This window comes from Rhipicephalus microplus, chromosome 10, assembly GCF_043290135.1.
Source record: "Rhipicephalus microplus isolate Deutch F79 chromosome 10, USDA_Rmic, whole genome shotgun sequence".
Lineage (NCBI taxonomy): Eukaryota > Metazoa > Arthropoda > Arachnida > Ixodida > Ixodidae > Rhipicephalus > Rhipicephalus microplus.
The window spans coordinates 26,327,707-26,346,704 of NC_134709.1; the positions used below are offsets into that span (position 1 = coordinate 26,327,707).

Genomic DNA, 18,998 nt, shown 5'->3' on the forward strand with positions numbered 1-18,998 from the left:
GGTGTTATTAGGGTAATACGCGGATCCAGGAGCACCTGAACATTGCTTGGCTATAAATAGCAGTACTACACGGCTATATCACCGTTTTGCTCACGGCTTCGCAGTTCTATGGCAGTAGCCGCTTTCGTTTATGCATTTCGTGCGGATTTCCTATGCACCACGCAGGGAATGGATTAGTTGCGTTCAGTACTTATTTTTGCTGCTTGGAAAGAGAGAGGGGGCGAGAGTGAGAATTCATTAGAAGGCAGAGAGGTCGGCCTGAGCTAGTGTGCCCTATAGCCTGCTACTCTATATGTATACACAGGGCATAAGGGAAGGGGAAAGAAAGAGGAATGAAGGATGATGATGGGGACAGAAAGACGTGTTGCGTATGTACAGTAGCCACTTAGCATACTACCCTACAGCTTAGTATCCAGCCCAGTGCTTTTGGTGAAGTCTAAAACAGCCCTCGTATTAGTTTATGACACTGTTTAGTCACACGTTGCTGACAAAACGTAGCTGACGACAGCATCTTTCACAATCATATCGTGGTTTCAGCACGTAAAACGCCAGATATTATAACATACTACCGCTTCCAATACCACTGCTACTACTACTACTACTACTACTACTACTACTACTACTACTACTACTACTACTACTACTACTACTACTACTACTACTACTACGACAATGATGACGACGACGACAGCCTCCCTGTACACCGGTACACGTTTTCAGCCCTCTTCCAAAACGCGAATTGTTTCTCGGTGTCTACCTCTACAAGACGGCGAGGTTAAAGAGAGAGAGAGAGAGGCAAAGGAAAGCGATGCTAGTTCCGGCTCCTTGTCGAAAGGATTCGTACGTGGCTTCGTGTGGAGCGGCGCTGGCTTCCGCCTGTCGCCGCTCATTACGCCCATTGTTCTCGTTCCGTTTGTTTCCCGGCCGCCGCAGGCAGGCCTCGGGCATCGCGTAGCCGATACCTGCGGCGCGCCACGGCGGTGTATAAGTACACCGTACGCGATACGTACACCAGGCAAGCGCTGCGGTTGCCGCGCGTACACGAGCCCATCGGCTTCCACAAAGGCGCGACGAAAAACGTTCCGGCCAGGCGACCGTGTGTTGTTGTGTTTCTGTCTTCATGCATTTCTCTGTGTGTTTTTGCCCTCTTGAAATACGAGGTCACAGGGTTCCTAATGTACTTGTCTAAGACAACTCGAGGGCGAAAGCCACTTTTAAGGCGAAATCCTCTAATGTATTGTACTCAAGTCCATCAGTTCGTCCGTCCGTCCGTGCCCTGCAAAGGCTTCAGCTGTGACCTGTCCACCTCACACTCTCTCATTGATCAAGTGGTTGCCGAGAGAGTGCAAACAAACTACGAAAAAAGTATGAAAAACAAGAAAAGAGAGAAAAGTGGGTAAAACAACAACAAACACACAAACAAAAAAGCATGGCATAGTCAGTCGAAAACACCTTGGAACATACAGTGTCAGTGAACTTTTTCTTCTTCTCAGTCAATCTGCTGATGTTCTCCCGCCTCCCCCCCCCCCCCGAAAAGTTTCTGCCCCTAATCTGCTTTACGTTGCCTCCATGATCGCCACACTTTTAATCAAGCGACAACGTCAAGTGACGTAGTATTCATGCGATTATACGTCAGGTGACGTCGTAAATTCTAGTGACCTCATGAAGAAGTCCTCACGTGGTGATGATTTTATCCTTCGCTCATGCTGACGCGAACGCCGCAGGACGTCGTTGCTAATGATCAATATGCAGGTTTAATGAGACATAACAGGCTTTCAGCTTGTTTGTTTAGAAAAAAATGTTTCACGATTCTGAGTACTTGGTACTCAACTATGGGAGAGCAGTACGCCGTCCCTAAATAAGAATCAGAAACCTGTTGATTTCTGCGATAGCCTGCAGTACATACGTAGTACAGATATTCCGAACATTTGCAAAAGTAAAGTTAAATTGTAGTCGCCAACTATTTGACAGAACATTTAGTGTTTCTCCAGCAGTCCCTCCTTGTTTTCACTGAGAACTTGAGCTGACGACGTTTAAAATGTCTAGTATTTGCAGAATTGAGAAACATTTTCTTCAACCGCACATAACCTTTAGGTCCGGGGCATTAAACTCATCTCAGCTAATGATTTAGTCACGGAATTTTATCCCGAAAGGGCTGCGACAGCGGAATAGCTGGAAGGGTTGATTTAACCAAAGAATTCCACGCATCTCGACGAAGTGAGTCATGACGAGTAGGCGAAGCTAAGCCCTAAGGTCCACAATGTCTACGTTGAAGTGATTCGCCGACTGTTTGTGCTTGTAGGCGTTTTACGTTGCTCTGTCACAATTGCGATTGTTGTTAGAGAATTGTTAAATCTTCTCTTGCTTTGTACATTACCCGAGCGCTTCCCCACATAATGTAGCCGCGACAAAGAACACCGGACAAGCATCGCCAATAAGGTGCTTCGCCCCGGAAAAAAAAACGAGGTAATGTTGCTATTTCAAAAATAGCCAGGCCTTCCGTTTGTCATACATGGGCTATTTGTACAGATTGATTGATGTGTTGGGTTTAACGTCCCAAAACCACCATATGATTATGAGAGACACCGTAGTGGTGGGCTCCGGAAAGTTCGACCACCTGCGGTTCTTTAACGTGCACCCAAATAGAGCACACGGGCCTACAACATTTCCGCCTCCATCGGAAATGCAGCCGCCGCAGCCGGTATTCGCTCCCGCGACCTGCGAGTAAGCAGCCGAGTACCTCAGCCACTAGACCACCGCGGCGGGGCCTTTTTGTAGAGAGAATTGGGCGTCAGATAATTCGAACAGCATATCAATACTGATCTGCACAATGACTAATGTGATGCAGATGCTGATTCTCCGACAGAGAGCACGTGTTCCACCGTATGTGGTGCCTCACGAATATGATCGCTTGCGATCAGACACGTCTGCATAGCATACCCGAAAAAAAAAGTGTTAATCATCGGCATATGCGAGCAAATAATTAGAGTGCCATTGATCAATGTCACCAATAGTCTGTCACAAAGTGGAAAGAGAGAGAGAGAGAGACGAACGCAGTCGTGCGCGAGCTTACTTACGTTACGTTACCAGAACGTTAACGTGTTTGACTCTGCCTGAAACTCTATTTCTCCGTGATGCGAGGTTCAAATATATATTGAGAGTGGGTTGGTGAACTGTACAACACGTTGATTCCTGCTTTTCGATGATGACGCGAAACCTGGCTCGGCCCTTTCTCCATTTGCTCTTTGAGGGAAAAGGGGAAAAGAAATTAAAAGGGAGCGAGTGTCCACAAGCCAACATTCTCCGACGTGGCTTGACATGTATACTGACGTTCACTAATCTGCATTAGCCAAGATCTGCAGCTACACGTCTCAAGAGGCCACGTAGTATACTAACAGTCCTCCGAGTTTCTGTTCCTGTGTCCACCACATTCTCCTTTCTAAATCTCGGAGTCAACGCCAAGCGTATACCGCCCTTACGTCCACCGCTTTGTCGCAAGCTTACTCTGCAATGCGTGCGTTCGTGTGGACAATGCGCCTGGATGCGAACAAAAAGCGCGTGTACCAGGAAAGAAAACAGGTGGTGCATACAAATAATGTCCGCGGCGCACATGCACGCGCGTCCACTTCATTCTGGACCGTTTGTCAACCACGAAGCAAGGAAGAACGTCTCGTGTACACTCCTTCTGATGCGGAGGTATACGTACATAGTGAGAGGCAGGAGGGACCTCTACGCATGGTCTCGGAACGCTTGATGAAGGCAGTAACTGAACCATGGGGTGTGCGAAACGATTCCAACTGGACGGACTCTCCCGCGTCGTCGTGGACGTCTTTGACCACTGTCCGCGCCTTTCGCAGCGCGACGCGCCCTCCATTCAACGAGGCGTCGAAATGCGGTTGCAGCGTGCCGGTACAGTTCTTTTGTTTCACCTCCCCATGGTCCGCATTCAGCGTACTCCAGTTTCGCTTTTGTGCGCGCTTTTAAAAAGAAGGACGTAGAAAAGACAACGGCGCGACTGTAATTGTTGCCAGACCGGCCGCAAGCGTTGGTGTTGGCCGAGGAGGATTTGTGGTTTGGGAGAGAGAGAGAGAGTTGAGGAAAGTTAGCGGTGTAGACGCGAATCAGACATTATTGCAGGCGCGTGCCCGGTTAGCCTATGCCGCTTATATCCAACCACCTGTTCATGCACCACTCCCTTGGCGCGGCACGCGTTCGTAGGGAGGTGACTTGGTAATGGACCCATCCCATCGTCCCGCGTTAGTTGCGTGCAGTGCTTCGTGCACGACAAGAATACACATGCAAGTCGTCACCTCCACTTCCAGGCACAGCCGGCCAAGCGCAGTACGCAATTTCTCGGCCGTAAATGTTTGCTGTACTCCTTCTCACGGGTGATTCATTTCAACGCTGTCAAGAAGTACGTCGTCGCCACTTCCTCGACGAATCAAACTATATCGCGTTAGTTCGTAGTCACACCGCGTCCGAGAAGCGAGAGAGAGGCGAGAGGAAGTGAAGAGGAGCGTGTAATAAGTATAGCATTGTATAGAGGAGACTTCCTGGAGACCAGTCCACGCGGGCACCGTGGAAGTAGCCGCTATCATTTAAGCCGCTGAACGGGGGATCCACTTTTGTGATGGAGACCGATTCTCCCGCCGGGGTGGCCGCTGTGGTGATATCGGTATGTATCTAGGTCTAGGCGTATATGAGGAATAAATTAAGAACGAATTTTCATTACTGAGAAACACAAACTGTGCGACCAACGATTCGGACTGCATTGTTCACGAACTGGTTTTGCACTAATGCCACAATAACAAAAAAAAATATTTTGTTAAACAAAAAATATGAAGCGAGCGCAATCCTAATGCTGTACACGACGATGCTCGAATTATAATCTACATTCGACACTACACAGATAACCGGGCGCGCGCCTTCGCGTGTTTAGCTTGTTTAGCGCTGTTCGCTATGCAATAAAACGTAAAATCTACGCGGTCCGGGCGGGCGATGACAGCGCCCTCTTTCTCGACACTGCAGCCAACTACGGCCATCGTTCGAACGAGGAGTGCTGCTGCTGGATTCAGACAATGCCACTCACGTCGTGCACGGCATAAACCATAGAGAGACGCACAATATATATATATATATATATATATATATATATATATATATATATATATATATATATATATATATATATATATATATATATATATATATATATATATTGCGGCTGGCCACGCTTGGGAGGGCATGGCGTGGCGTTCGCTGCACGTTGCCGCAACGCGTCTGCCACGATTTTGTTTTTGTTTTTTTGGCCAGCCCCGCTGGCCTGGACACCCCATTGTTTGAAAGGGAACGCCGCCGCCGTACGTTTCTGCATTTATTCATGTAGTTCTTGAGAGTCCGCGCCGCAGCACATTTGTTTGCTCGACTGGTCAAAAGCGAGCTGTGCGGCTTGTTGTTCCTTGCCCTACAATGTTTGCGCGTGCTACCGTATACTCGTAGAGTGTCCCCGTCTCGGCTTCTTTTCTGGCTTTGCGGCTATACTTCATACTTTAGCGGTCGTTCACACTTCTACCATGGACCAAACCTGTAGTTTGCACGGGAGGAATAGGACGACCACTACGTGTTCTATAGGTTTGAGTTGGATACTGCGTTTTGCGTATCCTTGCGACTGCAACACGCGAATAGTCCCGATGACTGTGTTTGTAAGCATGGCCAGCAACGTAAGTATATCGAATCTAGTGCTTTCTGCCGCGGATGAGAGCAATACGGCGCTGTATGTACATACTTTATTGCGAGGCAAGCAGAACAAATCCTCGGTCCGCACCATAAACATATACAAAATGGAAGTACTGTACTACATGGGCCTCTCAGGCTGAACTAAACTTTGGTGTGTAAAAACGTGAAGTACGTGTTCAATTAATGCGGCAGTCAGCATTGGGACAGATCGGGAACAGGGACAACGGCGGCAGGGCTGCGCGCCTAAAAAGTGATCGGCTGTAGCAGAATGTACCGGGACACATGCATAAACTGGGACATTATTAGAGGCAATTAAATCCGAAGGGGGTCAAGTAATGCGCGGGGTCTGTTTGGGTTAGAGTACGGTATGCGAGAGAGATAGAAAGCACCGTGGTAGACGGCATATTTATGAGACAGTGTGACGACATCGTGAAATTCGCAGGCATTACAGGCAATGGGCTGTCCCAAGACACGTCTTGTTGCATAGCACCAGCATAGCCTTCGAGGTGCAGAGAAGCACGTATAATAATAATAATAATAATAATAATAATAATAATAATAATAATAATAATAATAATAATAATAATAATAATAATAATAATAATAATAATAATAATAATAATAATAATATACTGATGATGATGATGATTGACCGACCGACTTACTGACTGAGGAGTAATAACCAAGAACAATCGCGCTAACGAAGCAACTTGCAAGAAAACACGGAAGTCGAAGGCAGGCGTCATCCGCAGTGGTATAGTGGTTACACTCTAAGAAGTAAAGGAGGAAGGTTGCTCCTTTAAGAAGGGAGTAACTAACCTCCGTATCATGGTGGATCCCCCCCCCCCCCGGTGGGTTGCGCCAAGACTCCGAGGAACAACCAACCAACCAACCAACTAACCTGCCATTCCTCCATTTTGGGAGTAACCGCGAAGTTCCTCCGAGCTCTCGTGGATATGCTCCTCAAGGGATTGAGAGTTATTTTGCACAAAAGGAAAATCATATTTTGGTTGACTTGATTAGCCTTTCGGAGTGCGTGCAGGCATTCGATTATAGATGTACAATCGGTATGCAAGAAGCATCACATTCAGAAATAAATTTCGAAAAAAAAATTTAGCAGCAAACACACGGGATACAAACTCACGACCCCTCACAGCCAGCATGCACGTGCACTGACCACTACACCACACCACGCTAAGGCACCGTCTCAAAGGAAACAGGTTTATGTAGACAGCGATAAGTTGTTTGCACACGGAGCTTACACTCCTGCAGTTACGCCAACAAATGGGCGCTTCACTCCATGGACAAGGGAACAAGTGCCCTATACTGGCCTGTCCCCCCTATCTTCCCGCCGCCGCATTGCCACCCTTTGCTTGTTTCATAAACTTTTTCACAGTCCACTTGCAATCGAACCTTACATTCCCCCACCATTTCGCAGGTCATATCGCATTGGCCATGTCTTTCAAGTTGCCCGTCAACGTTCCCGCACCGTTACTTTTGCTGCCTCATTTTTTCTTCGTGCAGAAAAAGACTGGAATGACCTCCCCCACCATATTGCAGCAATCACCTGTCCATCAACATTTATGCATAGCGTCACAAGCCATTTTTCAAGCTAATTCATGGCTTTTTTGTACGTTTTTTGTAACCCCACCCCTTATGTAATGTCCCCCTGGGGACCTTTAAAGGTAATAAAATCAAATGAAATGAAATTAAATACTTGCCGTGCGTGCGAAATTTTTTGCGCACATTTCGTCCTTTAGAGGAGCAAAGAGGCCTTTTCGGGGGTAACCGCGCAGTTCTCTCGGAATACTACTTTGTCGCTCGGCTGCTGACCCGAACGCCACGCGTTCGATCTCAGCTGCGGAGGTCTGATTTCGAGAGAGGCGAAAATGCCACAGGCCCGTCTACTGTGTGATGTCAGTGCACAGTACAAGTAGACAGAACCCTACAAGGTCAAGGTTTCCGGAGCCCTCAACTACGGCGTGTGTTATAATCATATCGTGGTTGGTGCATGTTAAACCATTAGTGTGAGCGCAGTCACCGACTCTTCTTTATCAATTGGACGTGTCATCATCATTTGTATAACTTCCTCATCTGTAGATATCATCATCTGTGTGTGTTGGATGGACCGGGATTGCCTTGCACTGCCATGGCGGGTGGTAGTAGACGACGACCCGAGCGGAGATCCAGTGGTAACGTGCGAGAGGACTTGGGGATCGAGAAGCACCGTCCACCACTTATGAGGAAGAGCTTTATTCGAGGCGAGCTCGAGCTGGCACACACTGATGATGATATCAACAGATGAGGAAATTATACAAATGATGATGACACGTCCAATTGATAAAGAAGAGTCGGTGACTGTGCTCACAACATTAATAATAATTATTCTTATTCTTCCTCCCCCCTCCCCTTTCCACGCTCTTTCGTCCAATCAGTCGGAGTACGGTTAAGCCTGTGTCCGAATCAGCTTCGTAATCGGTGTAACTATTCTCAATACGCGGCCGACCGTGACACGTATGCAGGTCTGGGAAGTCTTGCACTGTTGGCTGAACCGTGCGGAACTGTATGAGCTGCCGGGTTCGAAAGTGGAACCGATTCTTATCGCCATGGTACGCGCATTGTTTTTTCTTTCTTTCTTTCCGCCTCTTCCTCTTATTATACAGACGTGCCATGCCTCGCAATTCGTTGCGTGTATGTACACCCCTCGCGCTGCAAAATACCACTGCTTTTCTTTTGCTGTCGTTTTCTTCCGCATATTACTGCCGACAGCTGTATGTGTTATGTGTAGGCGTGGAATTGTTGGGTGGCCCGCTAATTACCGCGCAGAACTTCCTGGTACGGTTCCTGCACACTCTCTCTCTTCGGGCTCGACGCAGTGTGCTTTTATTTATCGCGTTATCTTCGTTAGCCGCGCGGAACCCGTTTAATTTTCCAGTATTCGTGGTGCCTCGAAATCACATGGGCTAGTTTAGGTTAGTTATCGCATGTACGTTCTTCTTTTGTTTGTTTGTTTGTTTGTTCGTTTGTTCCGGTTAAGTTTAAGAGCACTGAAAACTAATCTGCTACACCACCCGTCATGTAAACTCAGCGAAGGCTAGGTTATTTATTGTTTTTTTCTCTCTGTTATTATACTCCATCTTGGTCGGATGAGAGAGACGAGTATATTGGATCCTGGTCTGCCGTGGTAATGTTGTGGTTACAGTGCTCGGCCGTTGAACTGAAGGTCACGGATTCGATCCCACCTGCGGCGCGGTCGCATTTCGATAGTGGTAAAATTCTAGAGGTCCGTTTACTATGGGATGTCGGTACCCAGGTGATCGAAATTTAGCGAGTCCCCCACTATAGCATTCCTCATAATCATATCGAAATTCTGTCGCTATTTTTATTTTTTGTAATTTCTCTCTCTCTCTTTTCGCAACATTTCTTTTTATCATCTTTTATTCTCCTCACCCCTTTCCCCAGCACAGGGTAGCCAGCCGGTCTAAGAACTGGCTGACCTCCCTGTCCTTCCACTTAAACTTTCCTCCTCCTCCTCCTCATGTAAACACGAATGTTACGATTATTAATGAATCCCGCCAACTGGCATACACGCCTATAACGTATTTTTGTACTGCAGATGTGATTCGTGGGAAAGCGAGACGAAAGTGGCGCTGTTGCGCAGCAGATACGCAATCCTCACGGGACAGCTACAACAACTGGGCAACGTGCGAACTCATTAAGACCATGTCACTGGCAAAAATGCAATGACACATATAGTACTTACCCCCGTGTTCTAGAAAGTCCCTTCACTGAACGCTTCACCTTCACTCGAGAAAGCCGATGGGAGCGCCGCCTGAGGGCACGGAAGGTCACTACATATCAGCAATAATCTGCTGCGATTCTTGAGTAGCGCAGCGTCATTTTCAGCCGAGAGGTAGCGCAGTGCTCAATTCTGTCAAGTGAAGGCTGTAAGTCGAGTCGAGGAGCGTTTGTGAATACAGGGGTTAGATTTAGGTGGTCAAAAGCCCGGGTGGTAAATGATTAGAGGCCACGTCACTCAACGGCGTGCCGCACGATCATATCACCGTTATTCTCCACAAAACTTCAGTTCTGGCTGAAGTCACAATGTCCTTCTTTAGGAACATTTTCCCACTGGTTAGCCGACTCCCTCAAGATGTATCTCGTATCGCTGTGTGCTCAAAAGTTATCTTACCACAATTTTCAGAGTAGGACATTTAAAAACGTATCCGTAAAAAGAATACCTCGGCCCGTACTCACAAAATTGCGAATACGGGCCCACACGTTTTTTTTTACATTTTGATTAAGATAGAGGAAAAGGGGAAAGCAGAGAGGTTAACCAGATACTAGGAATATGTTTGTTGTACGAAATCAAAAAATGATTATCTTTCTTGGTTATATATATATATATATATATATATATATATATATATATATATATATATATATATATATATATATATATATATATATATTCTAAGCTGTCCGATTCTTAACCAATGCCTAGGGTGGGTGTGAGTCAGAAGTTTAGGATTTTAAATCTACATCTACATGTACAACCGGTATGCTACCCTGCACTGGGGTGGAAGTGTCAGCCCGGCTACTGAGGTAACTCACTGAAAGAGTGACTTGTGCACGAACTTATTCTTGAGAGAGAACAGCCAGGAGATTCAGTTTTTCGAACCCGCTAATGGAAGAATGAATTGAAGGAAATTAAGAGAGTTGAAAGACGAGCGGCGAAGCAACAAGTGTATAGAGGCATGCAAAATTCTTCGGCGGCTCGCGTTCCTCGCGATGCATTTCTGGCAAGCCCAGCTGTACCGTCCTATAGCAAACTGCACGTCCGTCGTGCCCACTTTCCTAGTACTTTACACTACAACAGCTCCCGTGGCTGCCTCCTCTTGCCAACGGAGTGGATAGCACAGTCATGGGTGTAGTGTACCGCGTGTCTGGATGTCCAGACGAAATTGTTTTGTCACAGGCGCATATGACAGAGGTATGCGTAGTGTGGCGGTTCACTTAAGTAAACTCGTTTACATGAAGTGCGTTTTTTCTTTGTAATATGAATGACCTTAGGACACCATGAGCTAGCTTGTGAACAGAAACAAATAGCATTTGTGCGCTCATTAGGTAATCGTGGGATGCTCCTTCATTATTGTTAATAAGCTGCATGAGATGATCGAATACGTTGCTTACTCATCTTCTTACGTAGAACTATGTAGGTTGTCTGTCTGTTAATTATAGGATACCACAATACCGACTTCCTCCTTCTCTCCTCGTCACTGGTTTTTTTTTTTTCAAGAGAGTACAAACGGAGTAAGACAACCTCTTACTCTTCTAACGGAAGTTGCGACTGAGACTTATGTTCCTTTTCGGGAGGGAATACGGCCAATGTCAACAATACCTACTAGGGCGCGTAGTTGCCTATACTTGGATCTTTTTCTATTTGTTTCTATTTGTATTCAATTCATTCTATTTCTATTTGTCCGCGTGTCTCTAAGTCACAATGTCCTTTTAACGATAGATTGGCGTGCCATTTTCATACGTGGGGTATATTAGCAGTAAGGTGACAAGCTGCGCCTCAGTGATCCATATCTATCTCGTTCCACTCAACTCTAAAGCAATTAAGGTCACATCTACGAAGCAAGTGGCCTCATCTCGGAGGTCGCTTCGGTCATCCGCAGTACACATAAGAACAACGTCTACAGCGCAAACTTTCTTGACTGTCCAGTCACACGGGCTTATAGTATATGCACTGCCCGAATGTCCAGTTTACGGACTATGAAAATCCCGGAGGGGGTCAAAGTGTGCGTACACTTAGCCCCATCACCTTTGCTAACTGCGAGTGTAATTACACTTCTCGACTCTCTTCGTAACAGTGATCTACCTCGAATTTGAGTGCGCCCGTTTCATTCTTGGTGCACTAAGCGATGGCACAAGTCAGTGACAGAGACCGCTTGCCCTTTTGTTCAACTCTCTGGACTGAGCGAACACGCAACCGCTCTGTGCGAGCGCGGGGCTATAATGCTAAGGACTTCGTTGTTTCTGAGCATGCGCAGATCACGAATTAAATAAGTGCAAGCTCGTGCTCTTTAGGGGTCGTACGTGGTTCTCCTGAATCACGCAACGCCATCTCTAATCGTAGACGCATTGTAGCACCAGACGTCTCACGCATCCCCGTTTCTTTTTTCCTTTTTTTCTTTTTGTTGCCTCTCTCGCATTTAAGGCTGGGGGAAATCTTCAGCGACATGCGTGTGCTAAAACGCGGTGGCTGCACACATTTTCTGCAGCCTAAGACGAACGCACTACGTTCATGTAAGCTCCTGGACTATCCACTACCTTTGTCTTGGTTGATTGAACATTTCCTTATAGGAAAAAGAGAAAAAAAAAACACAGTTCGTACAAGCCGTGCTCGAGTTTTTTTTTCCCATAATATTGCTCTAGAGTACGCTACAATCAGACTAGGTAACTCCGCGTTCTCTTTGATTAATTTGATGATCGTTCGAGTTTTATGTCCGAAAACCACAATACGATTACGGAAGACATTGTCATAGAGTGCTATGAAAGTTTCGACCACTTGAAACTGTTGCGCGTCGGCCCAGTCAGTGACCTTTTCTCTCCTCCTCTATAACTTTCCTTCCCCAGTGCAGGGTAGCCTACCGGGGCTCAGCCCTGGTTAACCTCCCTGCCTTTCCCCTTATGTTCTCTCTCTCTCCCCCTCGGCCACTTGGGATCTTTTAACCAGCGCCTACATCTACGCACACGAGACTTCAGTATTTTGTCTTAATGGAAATGTGGCCACTGCGGCCGGGATTCGATCCCGCGACCTTCGTCTCAGAATTCGAGAAACTTCACCATTATATCACCGCAGCGGGTGGATTGTACACTTCAGCCTACATGCTTTGAAAGCATTTGCCTGCATATGTATATTTCGCTGTAGGCGACATTTCTTTCTTGGAAAGGTCACGAAAGTTAAAGCGGTGTCACGAGGACACCTTTAAGTAGTGATCAGATACTATCAAGATTAGGGTAGTCCCGTATCAGACTTGATCTGGATCGGCTGCTTCTGCATGGTCACTTCTTTAATCGCGATCAGACAACACTGCGTCAAGGCCATCGCATCCTGCGCGTCGTCATCCGACACATATATCACGATTTGGTTGACAAGTCCTCCAAGCACAATCCGGATTAGCTTGCAGCGTACAGAAGCGATCACTACTGATCGCGATCAATAAATACGATCCTAATCGTCCCTTACCACAATAGCAGGTGCCTATCTCACACCAGTATTTGCATGAGTTTATTGAGCTTAAAGCACCTAGGATAAAAAAAGAGATATGTAACGAACGAATACTTCAATTAATATGGGGGATTTAACGCTTCAAAACCACGATATGATTATAAGAGACACCATAGTGTAGGTCTCCGGAAATGTCGACCGCTTGGGGTTTTTTCACACGCACCCAAATCAGAGCACGTGGCCCTAGAGCATTTTCGCCTCCACCAAAATGGGGCCACCACCGCCGGGATTCGATCTCGCGACCTGCGGGTCAGCAGCCGAGTGCCTTAGCCACTACACCACCGCGACGGCGCTTAACGAATACTTCATCATTCTAATTTAACCAATATAAACCTATTCTATGTTTGTAAAGAGATGTAGGTGCCGTGGACGTTCTCAGGCGCTTGCTGGACGTTCTCAGGCGCTTGGCCGTGGACGTTCTCAGGTGCTTGTAGCGACGTTGCGACGCGCAATCTCCGCCCGGCCGAAATTTCATACGCGTCGGGGGAGCCTTTCGTGCTAACGACGCACCAAACCGTGGCCTCTGAGATGGCGGGCACGGCGTAAACCCGCCGCGTGCCCGCCATCTCAGAGGCCACGGTTTGGTACTATTTGTAGCAAACTCGTCACTTATTGTTACATATTAGTCTCAAACACTTGTCATCACCTTCTTGTTATACTAAAGTCCACCTGTCAATAAACGCACATTATTTTCCCTAGCGGCTTCGTATACACTTCTTATTGGAACATGCGATTCCTCAGTGCTCTTATCAGCTTCCGATTCAACAGTCTTAAGACACCTCACTAGGCGTTACACATATATCACACTCTTTAGCTTTTTACACTGCAGTCTTGTGGGAACGTGCTAGCTTTTTTATTGGTGTTACGTCCTTGACGAGTCGCGTCATCAGAACAAGCGAACCTCAGCTATTCACATCCCCGTTTCTTACTTTTTTGTCTACAGCGTTTTTCCCATGTTCCGTTGAACAGATGCCACATACGATCATACGCTGGCACTGCACCTTTCCGAGAGCAGGAGCGCTATTTCCGACTCCCGGTTCATCGTTAAGCCACTCTTTCTGACTTCCCCATTTCACTCGCCGTCTAGGTTGGGAACTCGGCTTTACCCCTATCCTTCTCACGGTCGGAGAGTCCGACGTATCTTTCCACCTGTATAGCTATACCTAGCTCTCCGAAGTCGTTAAGTCAATTTTTCCGCACGCACCGGTGCTGCAGTGCATCTTCAATGAATACGACGCCCGTACAAGCAACTTGCCGTACCCGCGAGAATCGCGCCTCAACGGACCATCGGGACCAAATGGATTGTACGCTCGTTCCGAGAAACAAAAGTGAAGTGTTGCCGGGCGGCGAATGGCCGAATCGCCTTTTGTCCGTATACCCCTCAGCGACGACCAGCAGATGGCGCAGCCGGTGTATACAGTGTGTCCAAATCCAGACGCAACTGACCATACGAAAACCAATGAGCTATATAGACGTCAAGCAGGGATCGCCCATCGTAGTGTTATTGGAAGCCTGGAAACGTAGAGGAAAAGAGCCGTACCTACTCTTAGATCATTCTGATCAGAGAGCATGGAGGAAAAGCGAAAAATCGAGGTTTCTGTACGGTCCTTCTTGTTTTCGCTGGACATTATTCTTCCCGCTTCGAGGAAACAGCCGGCGTTTCGGTCATGTGAGTCTCACCTTCGAATCGTCGTTATATTTATTACGCTATGAAAAGAAAAACGATAAAACCACCCACAGTGTCTTGGACAAGGCGAAGCGTTGTGGTTATGAAGACATGCGTTCGGCAAAGACGTCGTCAGTGCTGTATAGGTCGGGTCATCTAGGATTCTGTAGACGTGCTCGAGTGTTGATTTGGCGCGAGCGTGCTCCCGCAGAGAGGGCGTTGCTGAAGCGACCCCTGGTGTACGGACTTTCAGAATGCAGTGAGAGTCACCGAAAGAGGCCACGCTTCTTTATGTCCTGCGGTTAGCGGAGCTTTCGGACGGTTACTCATGCTGTCTTCTGTGGTCTTCGGTGAACGCCCAGCTTGCCGTTCGTACTGTCTTTTTTTTTTCTCGACCAAGTGGCACAGATATCGAAACGAGTGTTCGCTTTGAAAATAGAGGCATATGACGACCGAGCATCAGGTGGGAATTTATTACGAAGGACGGTATAAGGCACGCAAAACACGGACACAAGACGCGGACACAATCTGGTTCTATTATCTCATGTCCGTGTTTTCACACTGTACTGAGTTTCATGACGGGTAAACTTACGGCATCTTCATCAAATCACCCCGGTGCCCCGTTTCATCCGGTCATCGTAGCGACCTCCACGAGTGCAATTCGCCGACGATGGCATTAAGTTACCCAGGACAGAGCTGCTCACATTGGAGTTATTCAATTCTATCAAAATGTTAAGCCAGTGGCCACTGGCCTCATATCTCAAAGATCAAGCAATTATCGTGGTACAAATTGTGGCTTCACCGACAGTGGTATCGCCTGACGACAACAAAGCGAACTACAGAACACCGCCTTCCAAACGCATTAACAAGGTAAAAAGATTGGCACGATCTGTATACGGTAAGGACAAACGAGGGGCATCTCCAAACGGCATCTTTCCTTCCATCTGGTTTCTCGGTCAAGGGCACTATTTGCCCGGCCTGTGAAGGATTGCCTCGCTGGCGAGGCGACAGTCGATATTATTAACTTCTGACGTGCCAAAACCACGGTATGATTGTGAGGTGCGTCGGAACAAAGGACTCCGCATGTTCTTTAACGTTGACTAGCATCGCACAGCGCGCGCACCTATTGTATTTTGCCTCCATCAAAATCGCGACCGCCACTGTCCTGGCCGAAACAGCGACTTTCAGAACAGCCGTCGAGCACTTTAACCACTCCACCACCATGGCGGACCGTGGGGGGGGGGGGGCGACAGTCGAGTACCTCAAATCGGCGCATCAATGCAAGTACTGATAAACTCCGACAAACTCCACGTGCCCTTGGTATGATTTATTCTAACCTGTAACGTTTAGGTGCGCGTCTTACCTATAGTTGTACGCGTCTGTGCCAGTCGTGACAAAGTGCTCCCTGAAATTACCGATTTGCTGAACGACCAACAGTATCCGGGCAACGGCTGCCGCTTCGTTTACGCCTGACTAGTTAACAAGGAAGTAATCGGCGTTGCTATAAGGCGGCGGTTGAGAGGATTGGCAAACACTCGTTAATACGGAACATGAAAGTAAATCTTCAGGCAGCCGGACTGGTTAGGTAAGTGTACGCTTGCGGGCGCGCCGACTGGGCGGTGGCGCAGTCGCTACGGGTGTAATGTAGGACAAGGGAAGAGCTCGGTGACGGATCCCTGCTGGCATTTTCGAGCTAATCCTACCGGTGATGGAGGTCTCAATGAACTTGCTCCGTTCACGCTGGCACTCCTGGCTCTTTTTAAGGAAACACGGACGCGCGAAGGCACATAAGGACATCACAAAACGCTGCTTATATTTATAATAAAAAACTAGACCATTAACCACAATCACCGGGCCCCATTGCAACCCTTGCTGGTTCCTAGCTGTTTCATCTGAGAGCGTGCCTTTGAAGAGACTCCTTGAAGAAGCCACAACTGGTTATTTTGCCATAGCAAAGACCGACATACCTGTACCGGTTTGGACTTCAGCCAACTTCTATCGCATCATATAGGGTGTCTACTCGAGGTTGCGAAAGAGTCTGGACAGAAAGATAGATAGACCATAGTCATAACATTGTGCCACATTAGCATATCCGATTTTCGTGACTAGCTACACGCATCTATACGTTGTAGACAGCGTCCAGAAAGTAAGGTTGTTCATCTTCACGCAGATAACGCCCGTTTACCTGTAAACGAGGAAACTTCTCTTCGGGGCGTAGTTAGCCAACAGGGCACTAGATGGGTAATGGTAGAAAGAAGGCTTGCGTCATTTAGTGGGTGGTTCTACGAAGACCACAACGAGTTCTTCGATCGAGTTGTCATTTTATAATGTAGCACGTAAAGGGTGGCTCTGTCGATGCTGTGTACTTGTTGAAGCCTCGTTCGAAGCCCATCTCTTATACTACTGCGTATATGTATATCATGTGAAGGGCGTTTAATTATGACTTTTTCTTCACTTTTCTTTTTTTTGAGCGAAACGTAAGTGGTAGTACGTTAAAGGTTCACGCCTACCCTATTGTACCAAGACAGCTATGAATCTGTGGTTTTTAAAGAAGTTACTGTCCGAAGTCAAGTTATATATCGGTGTTCTAAACAAAGCGAGTCGTCAGGCAATGTTCTTCTCAGACGGCCCTAAGTGAAATTGAAATTGAATGTAAATTGTCGATTTTTGTGGCGTCAATTGCGTTGACATTCGAAGAACCGGTTGTTTCGAACTTCGAAGCGCAAAAAAATGCACTTAGCACCGGCTTTCTCAACTTATGCCTAAGATATTGTGGAACTCAACGTTACTGCATGACCCTTAGCGATTGGACGAAAGAATCAATTAGCACTCAGATTTTGCCTTCTTTGTTTTCATCGTGTGCAAGTTCCCGCTTGCGCTAATTCTTTTTCTAAAGACATTGCCTTTCTGTGCTCATTCTACTCATATTTTGTGATGGGTTATTTTCTCAAGGATTGACGCCGATTTCGTCAAGCCTAACACGGCTTTTACTTCTACGACAACCCTATTATTCAATCAACATTAGGACAATAGTTGATTGAATAATTCATTGATTCTTTGACAATAGTGGACCGTATTTCTACCGTGTTACCATGCATACTAGTACTAATCAGCATTGGCGAATACTGTCGCTATAGTTCTGGCCAAATGCTGCTCAATGGCGGCTAACTATAGACTATAGTCAAGCTAGTGTGCCCAGACATTGAGGAAACGACTGCTAATACTGGTCAGAGCTCGTGAAGTCTGCTTTTTGTTTTTCTTGATTATTCTTATTATTCAATCAACATTCAGACAAGGGTTGATTGAATAATTCATTGATTCTTTGACAATATCTGACCGTATTTCTACCGTGTTACCATGCATACTACTAGTACTAATCAGCATTGGCTAATACTGTCGCTATAGTTCTGGCCAAATGCTGCTCAATGGCGGCTAACTATAGACTATAGTCTAGCTAGTGTGCCCAGACATTGAGGAAACGACTGCTAATACTGGTCAGAGCTCGTGAAGTCTGCTTTTTGTTTTTCTTGATTATTGCTATTATTCAATCAACATTCAGACAAGGGTGGATTGAATAATTCATTGATTCTTTGGCAATATCTGGCCGCATTTCTACCGTGTTACCATGCATACTACCAGTACTAATCAGCATTGGCGAATACTGTCGCTACAGTTCTGGCCAAATGCTGCTCAATGGCGGCTAACTATAGACTATAGTCTAGCTAGTGTGCCCAGACATTGAGGAAACGACTGCTAATACTGGTCAGAGCTCGTGAAGTCTGCTTTTTGTTTTTCTTGAAGCTCGCTGGCGTTGCCTGTAGGGTTCAATACATGACGAACCTTGACTAACTTTTACATTCGCTTTCATCATGAATGTTAACATGGTCTGCGTTTCATCTCTAGTCAATAATTTGAAATAGTATCAACTGATTGATCTGTATTATTCCGATTGATTTCATGATTTACAATTATGATCTTTAAATACCTGGATACTGTGAAGAAGTAATTGTATAGCCCCTGGATCTCGTTCGTTTCATTGGTGATGCCAGCTGACGTCACAAGGTAGCGACTAACATTTACGCCGTTATTTATTTTTCCCAGGATGAAGCGGAAAGGAGTGACGCACTGATTCACGCGGCGGTACGTGCTCCATTTAAAACAGGTGAGCCCACGTCAATTCCGAGGAATCCTCTAAGCCACCAATTAAACCATGCCACAAAGGGCAGTTCGCAGTCGGGTGACGCATTTCAACGCAGTCACATCTGCGCCAACGTGCAGCCTCCCCTATTCAATCTCGTT

The 18,998-nt window shown here is 46.7% G+C and overlaps 1 protein-coding gene across 2 annotated transcripts in view; it reads left to right on the forward strand.

The window, feature by feature from the left end:
* The window catches only part of LOC142774655 (uncharacterized), a 102,807-nt gene that overhangs the window by 36,054 nt on the left and 47,755 nt on the right, over window positions 1-18,998 (forward strand). The window contains exon 2 of one of the 2 annotated variants that reach the window (XM_075875277.1): window positions 18,801-18,861. The exons of the other annotated variant lie outside the window; for it this stretch is intronic. The gene's annotated coding sequence lies outside the window, so the exon portion shown is untranslated. The remainder of the gene's footprint in view (window positions 1-18,800; window positions 18,862-18,998) is intronic. 2 annotated transcript variants of the gene reach the window in all.